General features: G+C 34.4%; 1 protein-coding gene across 1 annotated transcript in view; it reads right to left on the bottom strand.

Moving 5' to 3' along the window:
* Positions 1–13,092, bottom strand: part of LOC120782746 (homeotic protein Sex combs reduced) — a 54,825-nt gene extending 41,733 nt beyond the window's left edge. Inside the window, exon 1 of the mRNA XM_040115188.1 lies at positions 12,950–13,092. The gene's annotated coding sequence lies outside the window, so the exon portion shown is untranslated. The remainder of the gene's footprint in view (positions 1–12,949) is intronic.
* Between the last annotated feature and the right edge of the window lie 293 nt (positions 13,093–13,385).

Here is a 13,385-nt window from a genome sequence, read left to right as displayed (position 1 = left end):
GTTTCTAAAGTTGCATGATGCGCTCGAACACTTTCATTGTGCTCCGTTGCTAATCTGTTTTGATTGGCAATAAGGGGAAATAAATTATTTATAGACTTTCCCGAATTTTCATTCGCTTCTTTTAAAATTGTTGAAGTTTCTATGAAACTTTTGAAGAGATGCTCCAATGTCCTCCTTTACGATATGTTGCCTTGTGCAATCTTGAATCGAGTCTTGCCGAGGACGTTTTCGGGATATTGACGTACTTTCTGACGTACTCGGCACAATATTTTCTTCATCCGAGGAATCAGAGTTTTCATTTATACCGAATGAAAACGTTTTACATACTTATATTTTTCCAACTTTTTCACAATCAAACATATTTTGCGTGTGATCTCGGCCGACTGATTTCGAAACGGAAAAAATATGACGATTTCGATTTCTGGCACATGTTAAATATGATACAATTGATGTTCGAAAACGAAAACGGAACAGTGAAATTCAGCACATGGTGTCTATAACAATTTCATGCGAAAACGAATTGCAGCACATGCCTGATAAAACTGTAATTTGGTACAGAGGATCGCAGTAGCAAGCAGTATCTCTGGGAATTTTTTTTTTTAAATGGTAGTGGTACTGTCAAAAACTACTTAAAGGGCGATAAATCAATAACTAAATACGCCAGAAACATAAAATTTTACCAACGCTATGGTATGAGAGAGCTGGTGTGAGAATTGGACGATGGGCGTGACACCGCCCACTTTTTGGTGAAATACCATATCCCAAGACAAACGATTTGGACAAAATTTAATACGTGGCATTCCTCTTACATTTTTATATCATATTGTGAAAATGGACAAAATCAGACAAAAACCACGCCTACTTCCCATATAGCAATATTTTAAATTCCACTTGATTCGTTCAGTTTCCAGTACACAAATCAAGAAATAATTAATATAACGGGATAAAACATTGCACGAATAATATCTTTAGTGTGTGCCACTTTATGACAAAAAATTGTTTTAATCCAATAAAAACTGTTCAAGCCCCTAGGACCCCGGTATCTATAGTTGACTTTTGATGAAAAATGCCGGTCAATGATAACACATTGACAAATCAAAAATAAATGAAATTAAGGGACAATCCTTCTCTTAGAATGGTGTGTCTGTATGTCAAAAATGGGTTCAATCGGACCAATACTTCCTTGGGGGATATACTTAATATAAGACAGTGTATCTTTGCGTCTAAAATAAATCAAATTGAGCGAAAACTTAGCCTAGCCCCTATATAACTAATATAAGGATTTTCGAACATCCAGCTGATTTCACTCTATATGATTGGTATTTTCCTGGCTTTGATTCTTGCAACTTGCAAGAGTGTCAAATGTTCGGTTGCACCCGAACTTAGCCTTTCTTTACTTGTTTTATATACGTTGAGTTGCGAAAACATGTTCTATATGTATAAATTCCGAAAGTTTTAAAATCTGTAATATTTTTAAGGTCACATGAAGAATTTTCTATAACATGGAGTTTTTAATTTACAATTTTATTTATGAGTTGTAAGCGAAAATGAATTTTATTTTTATCTGGGTACTCAAGAACACCTGTTCTTACCTTAACTTTGAAAAGCAAAGATGGGGAATCCACATATATGTAGGTTAAGTGAGGCAACGCTGAATAGTTTGCTTCCAAGTGCATTCAAAACAACGGCAAGTGATGTAATAAGAAGAAACTCCATAGTGACTACGGCAATCGCTACCGGTGGAAACAATTTGGTCGAATAGAAGAAATGCAGAAACGAAAACTGGTTCGCGAGGTTGGTCTTATCGATTAATTTGCCAAAAAGGCAAAACATTTCTTGGCTTTGTTGGGTCAGTGCGAATGCCCATCAGTGAGCAAGAGCTGTATAAATGCGAATGTAGGAAACATACAAACATACATATGTATTGGATTTTATTACCCAACACAGCTGAAATGGCTACATTTATCAATACATAGTAGTAGTCGTAAATGTTTTTGTCTAACTAACATTTGCTAAGTTGCCATTACGCCATCGCTGATGGAGTAAAATTGAATTTCCAAACTAATAAGCCTAAATATAAATATACATACAATGAATTTTCCAGTCATCATAGCACTTGAAAAAATCCTCCGTCGTGATGGCCATCAGAGACTTCTTCGATTCAGCTTTTATATCCTCGATTGAGTCAAAACGGTGTCCTCGGAGTGGTTATGTGAATTTGCTGAATAGCCAGAAGTTACATGAACGTAAATCAGGCGAATGCGGTGGTTGCGGCACGACATTAGTTGAAAATTTGGCGAAGTGATCACATATAACCAATGCATTATGAGATGGTGTATTATCGCACTCCTTTGTACAGCAAATTCAGACATAGTAAAAATCGAAGAGTTCAAGAGAATCACAAAACGACGCGTATCTCAAATACTAATGAATATTTTGACGGAAAATTTAGCATAGATATCACTAACAGTACTACCAACTTACACAAAACAACTTAACTATTCGAAAAATTCACCTTTCAATTTGATCACAGGTATATTTAAAATTCTATTCAGTTGGAGGAATGTCACGGCGTATTAATGTAAGAAGGAAAAATTAGTTTTGGAGACTACCATAAACAAAGGTGGAAATCACGCCGACGCAGAAGTCGCTAATGATAAAAACAGTCAGGAAGTCGGTATGGCTTGAACTAGATGATGGCAAAATAATGTCGCGGGCTCGCGAAAATACAACAGTCCAAAGGATGTAATTACAGTCGATGCTCACAAATTAGAACCTTCAGTAATTAGAATTTCCATAAATAAGAATCAGAGTTTGCATACATTAAACATTCTGAATCTGAAATCAATAAGTTAATTAAAATTTTGTAATCATAATGATTTATTCTTTACTAAAAATGTAAATAATCTTCTGGCTCTCAGATATTGTTGTTTCATAACAAATATACAACTGACTATGTCAAGTAAAGATCGATTCGAGTGGAAATTCGTGATCGTTTTGAAAATTATCGTCATTATCTTTTTTTAATGAAAACATATCAATTTATAACAGATATAATATATTTAGTGTAATTGGAGTGAATTTCTGTGTTTTATTTTGTTGCATCTACTTTTGATTTAATGTATACTTGCACATATACATATACATATGTATGTTTAATTGAACATGATCACCGATAATTTGTTACCATATTAAAGGTAATTTCATAGTGATACTCTCGAGAAATCCTCGTCCCTTTTGGCAAAATATTCGGACAGGTGAAAAAACCCTTTGTGAAAGACAGGAACAGGTAGTAATCTCTAGGTGCAACGCCCAGATGGATGCATATGATTATCCTAACCGATATATTAATGTGTGTGGCCTGTGCTGTTCTGATAGATGACCAAAGTCGGTCGCTTTTAAGCGATTGCTTCCCTTAGACGGTCGAATTGTTGACAGTACAGGTCAAAATTAACCCTGACCATAGGGGAGCACCTCATAGCACATGATTTCCTGGAAAACTCACAAAACGCATAGAAAATCCTTCCTGAGCGTCAACCAATTTTCACAATACTGACTTAAGCAATTTCGAAGCTGCCTGAGAAGTTTTTTTAGTACGAAAATTTATCTTTCCAACGGCCGATCATTTTTATAGGTATACAACACAAATTCAGATTACTAAAGCCATCTATTAGAAGAAAAATTTCTAGATCTTATTAATAAGTTCATATAATAATCAGTATCAGTATCGCTGCTTTTCGTTAAACTCCGGCTGATTCAATTCGGTAGAGCTATGTTATTTGTTTCATTTGTTGTTCAGAGTTTTGAATGTACTCTGCGTATAAAATGGTGGCTTCGTTGTGTTGGGCGTGAAATTTATTATTTAATTTAGTAAAATAAGATGCAAAAAACAATCGATCTGAAGTAAAATTTAGAGATTTCTGACTACATCATGCTCCATATGTAAATACAATAGATTTTGTTAAAACTTAAAATTTCGTTTATTTTGAATTTTAGGTTCTCAATATTATCAAATGTGTCATATTGAAAATTTAAGAGAAGAAGAAGAATATAACACAATGTGAATTCCCTTTGTATTTTGTCATAAGCGACGTCCCCACAAATGCCCATAAATTTTATTTTGGATCGTCAGGAATTGCTTTCGTTCTGTTAAAGAGTAATAGTTCGTGCGACAAGCAGTTCAATTGGTGTTAATTAAATCCATGAATAATAAATATTTTGAATGCAAATGAAAATGAACTAGAAAGAAATTTTTGAGCGCCGCAAAGCGCTCGAGGGTTTCATTAAATTGGCGCTAAAACACTAGCATAAATATTTATGTACTTATAGTCACATAAGAATCTACACATATAGGCACATACATACATATATAGTACGAATAGATACAAACAAATAAAAGTGCGCGCAGACGCAATAGTTACTAGCTGCCTTCTCGGATCTATGGCTGTTTGTTTGTGCAACTAACACCGTCTGACTCAAAGTCGGCTTTCGTCTGCGCGCTTGATTGTCTTATGAGAAAGTAATAAATTATTTCAATTCGTTTCTGCGACAGTTGGGCATTTATTCGTTTCCTTCCTCACATTTGCAGTTCGCACTTGAAGTATACACAGATACGCGTGCATGTGTGTATGTAAGTATGACGGCTAAAAGTAGTGAATTAAATATGAATGCGAGTGTTTATTCGAAGGTGAATAGGCATGTGTATTTAAATAGACAATTATATGTTCATGAATAGACTTTTCCGTATACATGTATATACATATATATACAGCTAAATATATATATATTAAACAAATACATATCTATACTGTTGTTAAGGTTTTTTACGCCCATATGACATTTTTACTTGTTTTCTTCATAATTGCATTTCGATATAGGGTCGACCCTTCTTCTTTTATGTGAGTAAATATTTTCGATTAAAAGACCTTTGTGCAAAGTGATAATAATTAAACCGCAGAACGAATTTGAAATAAAACAGGTAAGGGCGAATCCTCTTTGATAACATTGTTTTCATTTCAGTAACTAAAATCGGTTTAGGTAATGCCATAAATCAGTAAAAATCGACACTTGAAGAAGGTTCACATAATGTGACAGTTCTGTAATTCTTATTTGGCGGTTTTTTTCATAACAATGGTGGATATTGTTGGCATATACTCGACCTTATTTGTGCTAAGTTCATTAGTTGTGAAAGTATGTAAATTTTTTGAAGTATGATCTTGTGTCAAAGAAAAAATATACATATATACATACTTACTTGCATATCTTTAGAAAGTCGAATGAAAGAATAAATTAGTTTAGGAACAGAAAATAACTGTTATTACATAATTTTTGACTACAAATCATTAGGATTAGATATATACATATGTGTGGTAGTGAATTTTTTTTTGAAAATTTAGTTATATATTCTTTCGAGATATAAAATTTTACACAAGAAATCTGCTCAAAAGTATAAATTTGAGTGGACAAAACTAAAGCCTTTATTAAGAAAAACATTATCACGCTACTGTACGTTATTCGTTGAAGACGTTGACAATAAACCATTTCAAACATTATTGAGAGTTTTTTTAAAACATTGTTGACGGCATCACTGTTCAGTTGCGATTTAGAGTTTATAATCAAAAATACTTATTCATCCGATTTTAAAAATAAAATAATAAGTGCTTGGAAAACAGTTTATCTCGACATAAAAATAGTAGAAATTATCAGTGTGTCGCGATTAATAAATAAATTGCAGCAAACTGGCAGTGAACTTACTCGGGACAACTGAGGAAGACAGCGAAATCTACATGGAGAGGCGATTTATTAATCAAAAAGGTTATCCAAATAGATCCTACTTTTGTTAACAGTTAATGGAAGAACAATTAGAAGGCGAGCTGTTGAGGCCTGGTTGTTTTGTCCTCGTCCAGCTAGAAAGGCTTTTGTTTTAGGAAGGTCAGACTCATATTTGCGACAGCTCATCTCGATTGGAGCATTCAGGTGGTCAAGTTATATTGTGGGACCCCTTCTATGAGCACTGGACTGGACCTATCCATAAAATAAATGGAATAATGGACCAGTTTGTTTACACCGACATTTAAAAAAATACGGTGCTACCGTATGCTAAAGAGAAAATTCCACTTAACTGGAGATTTCAGCAGGACAATGATCTATTGGTATTGTAAAACTTGATTACTCGATAGCTTATGGAAGATCGTTAATTCCAAAATAAATAAGGAAAACTATAAAAATGAAAATCAGCCTTTTGAACCCGTACAAGTGTCTTGAAACGGCATACCACATGATGTAGTGAATTGATGCTTTAGTTTTGTCGAGTTAATTTTTAAACTATAAATGCTTTTGTTGTTTAAACCTTTATAATTTAGAAAACTAAAAAAGAGCTTTATTTTAATAATAATTAACGCAACTAATTGGAAAACGTCCAATTTTACTTTTATTTGCTATTATTTTTTTTAAAGATCTTAGTCAAAAGAAACCAAAGTAGAGGATGCTTTAGTTTTGTCACATACTGTGTATACTAAAGATATAGTGTTTGAATGCCCGGCCAATGCTAAGCAGGAACATATTTTTACAACAAAAGTAGGTAGAGTGGAAGTCTGACCACGCACCTAAAAACATATATGTACCTATGTATATACATACTTGCCCAAAAAATAAGGTGCAGAAAGCCTTTGGTGATGAGGCTATGTCTAAAAAAAATGTTTACAAGTGGTATAGTGAGTTCCAAGCGGGCCGTGAACGTGTCGAAGACGAAGAGCGTCCAGGGCGACCATCAACCTCAACCGACGAAGCTCACGTTCAACAAATCAATGATTTGGTGTTAAAAAAACGTCAATTAACAATTAGAGACCTTGCTAATGAAGTTGGCATATCGAAAGGCTCAGCCAATACCATTTTGAAGGATGTTTTGGGCCTCAAGCGCGTCAAATCTCGACTGCTACCGAAAACATTGAATTTTTTGGAAAAAAGGCGTCGCGTTGAAGTGTGTAAAACGATGCTTTCCGACTACCAGGGTGTCATGAAATGCATTATAACTGGCGATGAGACTTGGATCTATGCTTACGACCTCGAAAAAACCGATCAATCGAGCGAATATCGTGCCAAAAGAGAGCCGAGACAAAAAAAATTGCGCCAAAGTCGCTCATAAATCAAGGTCATGTTGACTGTTTTCTTTGATTATCGTGGTGTTGTGCATTATGAATTCCTTCCAACCGGTCAAACAGTCAACAAGGAATATTATTTGAACGTTATGCGTCGTTTGCGTAACGCTATCCGCCTAAAAAGTCCGGAATTGTGGAAAGATAATTCTTGGCTTTTACACCACGATCATGCACCATCCCATACTGCCCTCGTAATTCGTTATCATTTCGCCAAAAACTCAACCCATATCGTTCCGCAACCAACGTATTCACCTGATCTGGCGCCGTGACCGCTCCGGGGACACCGGTTTTATACGATAGAGGAGATTCAGCCGCACCGAAGACGGAACTGAAGGCCATCCCGGAAAAGTACTACAACCAGTGTTTCGAAGATTGGAAAATCCGTTGGCATAAGTGCATTGTATCGGGAGGGGATTACTTTGAAAGGGATGAAATTGATTTGGAAGAATAAATAATGAATTTTCAAAACAAATACAATGTCACCTTATATTTTGGGCACAAGTATATAAAATTGGTACAATATTTTCCAAACATATTGTTAAAATACTTTTCCTATATTTTTCCCATTAGTACCTTCGTAATCTCATTAGATTGAATCAATTGTAAATATATATTTTTTTCACTTACGGTGGACTTACTATTACCACTGTATACATTTCAATTATATTTATGCGCACAGAATTAGTGTAAAATCCTTCCAAAATCCTCGCTTGGGTATCATCAAAATGTCAAAAATGCCAACTTAGCATTTCTAAAACGCATACTAACATTTTTAAAGCACTTAGATAGTAGTGCTAGTAGAACGCAAGACTAAATATTTTTCAATAAAGTCGCAGCGCATTTAATGTTTATCTCAGATTTTACATCTGGGAGGCTTAAAATGTATTATTGTATGTATTAAACCCTTTAAATAATATGATCTACAAATTCTGCAATTACAAATTAAGCGAAAGAGTTCAGAGTTCTCGAGACTATACTATGTTATACTCTGAACAGGGTATATGAATTAGTCACGAAGTCTGTAACACCCAGAAGGAAAGCGACGGAGACACTATGAAAACATTTTTATGTACATACATACATACATCTGTGTATAAATGATGAGCATGACGAGTCGATTTAGTGATATCCGTCTGTACTCCGTCTGTATATATCAGAACTACTCTTTGAAGTGCATATTTAATGTACTTATACACTAATGTTAGTAGAACCTGCTAAGCAACCCAAATATACATATATTTAATTTGTATTATCTTAATTATCGATATACATACACTTAACTTTGTTTTTATGAATTCCATAAATCATAACATTTTACAAAGTAAAAAAAGGTTATTGCATATTTGTCAACATGGGCGGTGTTTCGCTCACTAGCAATCGCATACAAAATGAGTCTTCATACAGTAAGATCATAAGTATACACCAACACCACATTACATGTACATACATATACGAGTAGATGTGTATTTACAAACAGTTCATAAATGAAAATATGAATTTCAAGGCAGTTGCGCACGCGCATTCACCGCACCGCTCACACACTTTGTGTTGGCCACACCAGGCAGGCATCAAATAGTGTGGTGTGAGCTCATGTCGAATACTTGTTACTGTGTTTGTTCGCAGCCCATTAAAAATCCATAAAAATTTGTAAGCACCTCGTAAAAACAGTCATAAATATTTTTTCATGCATTTTTCGGTTTGCCTCATGAATGCTTAGTTTTTGTTGTTGGTATCCTCTTAAATACATTATGACTGGATGTTGGGTTTTGTCCGGTTGTCGTTGTTTCCATTGTGCGTACTCATAATTTTCAGACATTAATGATTTTTCAATTTTTGCGTCATTATTATTGGTGGATGGCTTATTTTATGGTAATTGTGCGGTTTCGAACAACCGAAATGGGTCTCCTCAAGGCGAAGTAGCACTGCGTGGTGGCCATTGTTATCCTTTATGTGCGGTAGATGGAGGTTTCATTCTGGATAGGCCGAAGTGGGTGATAATGTTTTTCTTTGTTGTGGTTATTGTCGCCCTTTTTGTTTTTGTTGGTTTGTTTTCCATTTCATACCATATTGAATTGAACTCAACAATTCTGTTGTTATGCAATATTTATGGGTTTATAATTAACTGTGGGATTCTTGAGACAGACAACTAAATGATTGCGCCAAATTCAGAATACTTTTTAAGTATGTTGTTTTATGGTGTTGAAGTTGAATAATCAAAAACAGTTTCTGTTTTAAATATTGTGTTAAACGCGTTTATAATGTTTTTGTAATATTTGCTATGTGTTTTAATTACGTTTGCACATATCTGTTTGTAAGCTTTCTTATTCATAAAGTTTATTTTCATTAATATTTCTTTCTAATTTTTATACTCTGAAATGGGTAAGTTTGCCACGAAGTTTATAGCACCCTTTATTATGTGTGTAGTTACATTAATTTGACCATGGCCGTTTATCCGTCTATCAGTATATACGTGAATTAGTCGCTCAGTTTCTGAGACATCGATATAAAATCTTGCACACGTCCTTGTCTCCTCGAACAGCTGCTTATTTGGGAGAACCGCTTTTGTCGGAAACAATTACTTGTACGGAAAACTTATTTATTTAACAAAATATATTTTCACAAAATTTAGCATGGATTATTGTTCAAAGCAATGGTACAATTTCCGAATAAATTGGTCACATCGCACCACTATAGGATATGCATAGCTGACATACAACTGGCCGATCAAAATCGTTTCTTGTTTTGAAATGAACTTCGCACATTTTGATTTCCTGCTAACTTCGTTGAGCCGTTTGCAGTTGTTTCCTTACATAATTTGCGTTTGGATAGCGTGCAGGCTTCTGATGAGCGTTGTCGTTAATGTAAACAAATGTACGCAGTCACTTATTGTACAATATTTGGCTCTTAAAATTCTTTCCGAATAAGTTGCAGCACCGCATTCGTTATGAAAGTTTGTCATTTTCGTTGAAATAGAAAAAACAAGGACAATAAATATTAGTCTCTTAAGAGCTTGCGTGATTTCTGATGCCGTTTTCATTTCTGATTTATAACCAAAAAAGGACTAATGTGAAATGTCCTTTGAAATGCGAAGTTTTATTATGTGCTGCGTACCCTTAATATAAGTTTGATTTCTTTCTATATGAATTGAAATGGTAAGGTACTTTGAGAAAAGAAAGCTTGTATCTGGGCGTCTGTTGTGTAAAAGTTAGCTCAACGGAAGAACGGATGTACGCCAAAGACCACAGTACTGATTATAATTTTAGCTTGAAAATTTGAATCGACTTACTACTGGTTCGTGTGGTGCAGAAAAAATATAAAACAATTTCTGGTAATAGGAGAAAATAATAAGAGAGACAGAGCTAGATTTTTTTAAGCGAGGAAATTTGCCAATCGATGAGACACAAACAGCAAGGCGCCATTCATTTTCTGACCAGCGAACAATGCTAAGTTCTAGTGTGAGCCTCTGCTGGTAATTGGCCTAACCTAGCATGCATGACATTTGTTTAGCCACATTGTGCAATAGTTTGGACTAAATGGATTGGAGTGCCGCAGTGCTTATCTCTTTGAACATTTATTTGCATACCACCCGCTGGACATCTGCAAAGTGCACAGTGTGTAAAGAACAGCTAGAAGGGCCTTTTTACCTAATTTTACCTCTTTTAAAGAATTGGCTTCGCAATCTATTTATGTATGCATATTGTGAATACATATGGATTAAAGAAATAAATACTTTCACTTTCACTCACTCATTCCCTCAACGTTGCTATGGACTAGAAACAGCACATATTATTTGGACACCATGTGCGTTTCATTTTTGGTTTACATTATGAAATTAGAGTCTTCTGCATACTCATACTCAAGAGAAGTTCTTGCATAATATCTTGCTATTTAAGTAAGCGCGTTAACATCCGCTTTCTCCGTATAGTGCTTAAATCTATATATATTTGAATTATGTTGGTATGCATCGGCATACTTACATATGCTACTTTTTAGTCGCGTACCCGCTTAAGAAACTGTTCAAACTGTGATCAGCATGACTTCCCCTGTCTCCCAAAAATGCAATACATCAGAGGTGGACTACCTCCATTCGGTAAATCGAATCGTAATCGTATTGTATTCTACCCAAATTTCAGTACACAGCGCTTCATAAAACTATAGGTCTGCTTAGCATGGCGCAGATGATTGAATAAAATTTATTAGCCCTATTTGAGCTGTTTTAATATGTAAAGTACCTATACGCTCTAGCATATATACATATACAAATATTTTGTCCAACATTCGCTCTCTCGATCTTAATTATTTTGAAAACACATGCATTCATTTTAATGAAGTGAAAAGTTTTTCCTCGATAAGTGACACGCGAGCCTTCTCGAGCACAGTAGACGTATAATAATGTTACGGCATTCTAAACCAATGATCAATGTTAATTAACAATAGTCTAGACCCAATATGTGTAATTTTTAAACTATTCAACGGACTTAAAAGCATCAGAAATCAAGTGAACATCTCGATCATTATTCCTTCGGATGACAATATTTTTGGACTTACTTTTTTTTGGAGTTACTTACTTTAAAATACATAATCTAAAATGACAATAGTAATGTAAATAAGAAAATTCGTTTACTTAAAATTCCCAGTGTACTAAAAAAATCGAACTTGCGAATTACAAAATACATATATTATCTAATAGCAAAGCTGGAAAGTTTTATAAGCTGAAGAGAAAAGTGAATGTGTTCGTGTGCTTTCTTAATGTTCACTATACCTTGAAGAGGGTATTGAAACGGAGCTGGTAAAATCCAGAAGGAAACGTCGGAGACCCTATAATATATGTATGTACATATATTAATGATCAGCATGACAGCTGAGTCAATGTGTGTTTATTCTATGTGAACTAGTCCGTCAGTTTTTGAGGTACCGATTTGAAATTTCACCTTCCTTTCTTGCCACGCTGCTCATTCGTTAAAAGATATCGGTCTACTATAGTGTATAGCTTTCATACAAACTGGGCTATCAAAATCAAGTTTTTGAATGCATAACTACTTTCATTTGTTCAGAGTATTACAGCTTCGATGCAATCGAAGTTAGCTTTAACGTGTTTATTGTTGATTTGAACATTGTTTCGACTCAGTTGTTTTTTTTTTCAAAATACACACTAGGCATATATAATGTATTAAAAACGTATTTGGAACTAAACATAATTTGCGGTATCCGTTATTTACCTCATTACCTATAACAGTTAATAGCCGTCGGTTTCACGGCTTATAGTTGTGGAACTATTATAATAAACTTTTTTTTTAAGCTGTTTAGGGAGCACTGTCATAATCATAATAATTAATTGTTGATTCACTTCCGATACTCTTGTGTTCCATATACTATTTATATTTTATCAGCGTCACTTGGTGATGAAATCCCCAAGTTATAGGAACGAAATCGTTTTAAAGCTTTGACGCTCATAATATACTCACTGGATAAGACCAACATAAATGTATATATTAAACTTAAATTAATACAAAATTACAAAATATTCCAATATCTGCCCCTATACGAATTTCACAACATATGTATGTGAGATCTCTAAACCGATGTTACCAAAATGTCTGCTTATTGCTATCGCATGATCAACCTCGTCCCCTTTATCCACTCTTACCATACATATAAGATAAAAAATACCCCATCCGTAAATTATTACTAAATACAGAAAAATATACTCTTTACGGCACATTCAGAGAAAGTTTAAAGACAGTGTTCAATCCGAAAATATAATTATTTATACGATTTGCGATGGTACTCACCTAAGCAAAACTACTGCGCAGATATGGATGTAGCGTTCTTCATTTAAAATTATTATTTACTGTATGTTATCTTTTGATTCCGCTTTAGTTTACTTGTGTGCAAAGTACATAAAATTGTAAGAATTCTATATTAGACTGTAAAATTGTTGCAGTATTTTTTGCACCAATTCTATGTTTACTATGCACACCATTCACTATAAATAGCATTGATTATAACATAACTATAAACAACTTATAAATATAATAACCCAATAAGACGCATGCAGCCATAAATCAAACGAGACTGTCACACTAACTGCCGTCGCCGCTGTTGCAGGTTGGAATTTTCAACTTTAACTTCACAAAGCCCGCAGCGGTTATTCGGGTGGCTAATTGTTATTGGTCGGCACACACAGATGTTACTTTTTTCTTTTAGGTTAGTTGTCGGCCGAAGATA

This window comes from Bactrocera tryoni, chromosome 1 (assembly GCF_016617805.1).
Source record: "Bactrocera tryoni isolate S06 chromosome 1, CSIRO_BtryS06_freeze2, whole genome shotgun sequence".
Classification (NCBI taxonomy): domain Eukaryota; kingdom Metazoa; phylum Arthropoda; class Insecta; order Diptera; family Tephritidae; genus Bactrocera; species Bactrocera tryoni.
Note: the sequence above shows the minus strand (reverse complement) of the source record. Positions and strands in the feature narration are given on the sequence as shown.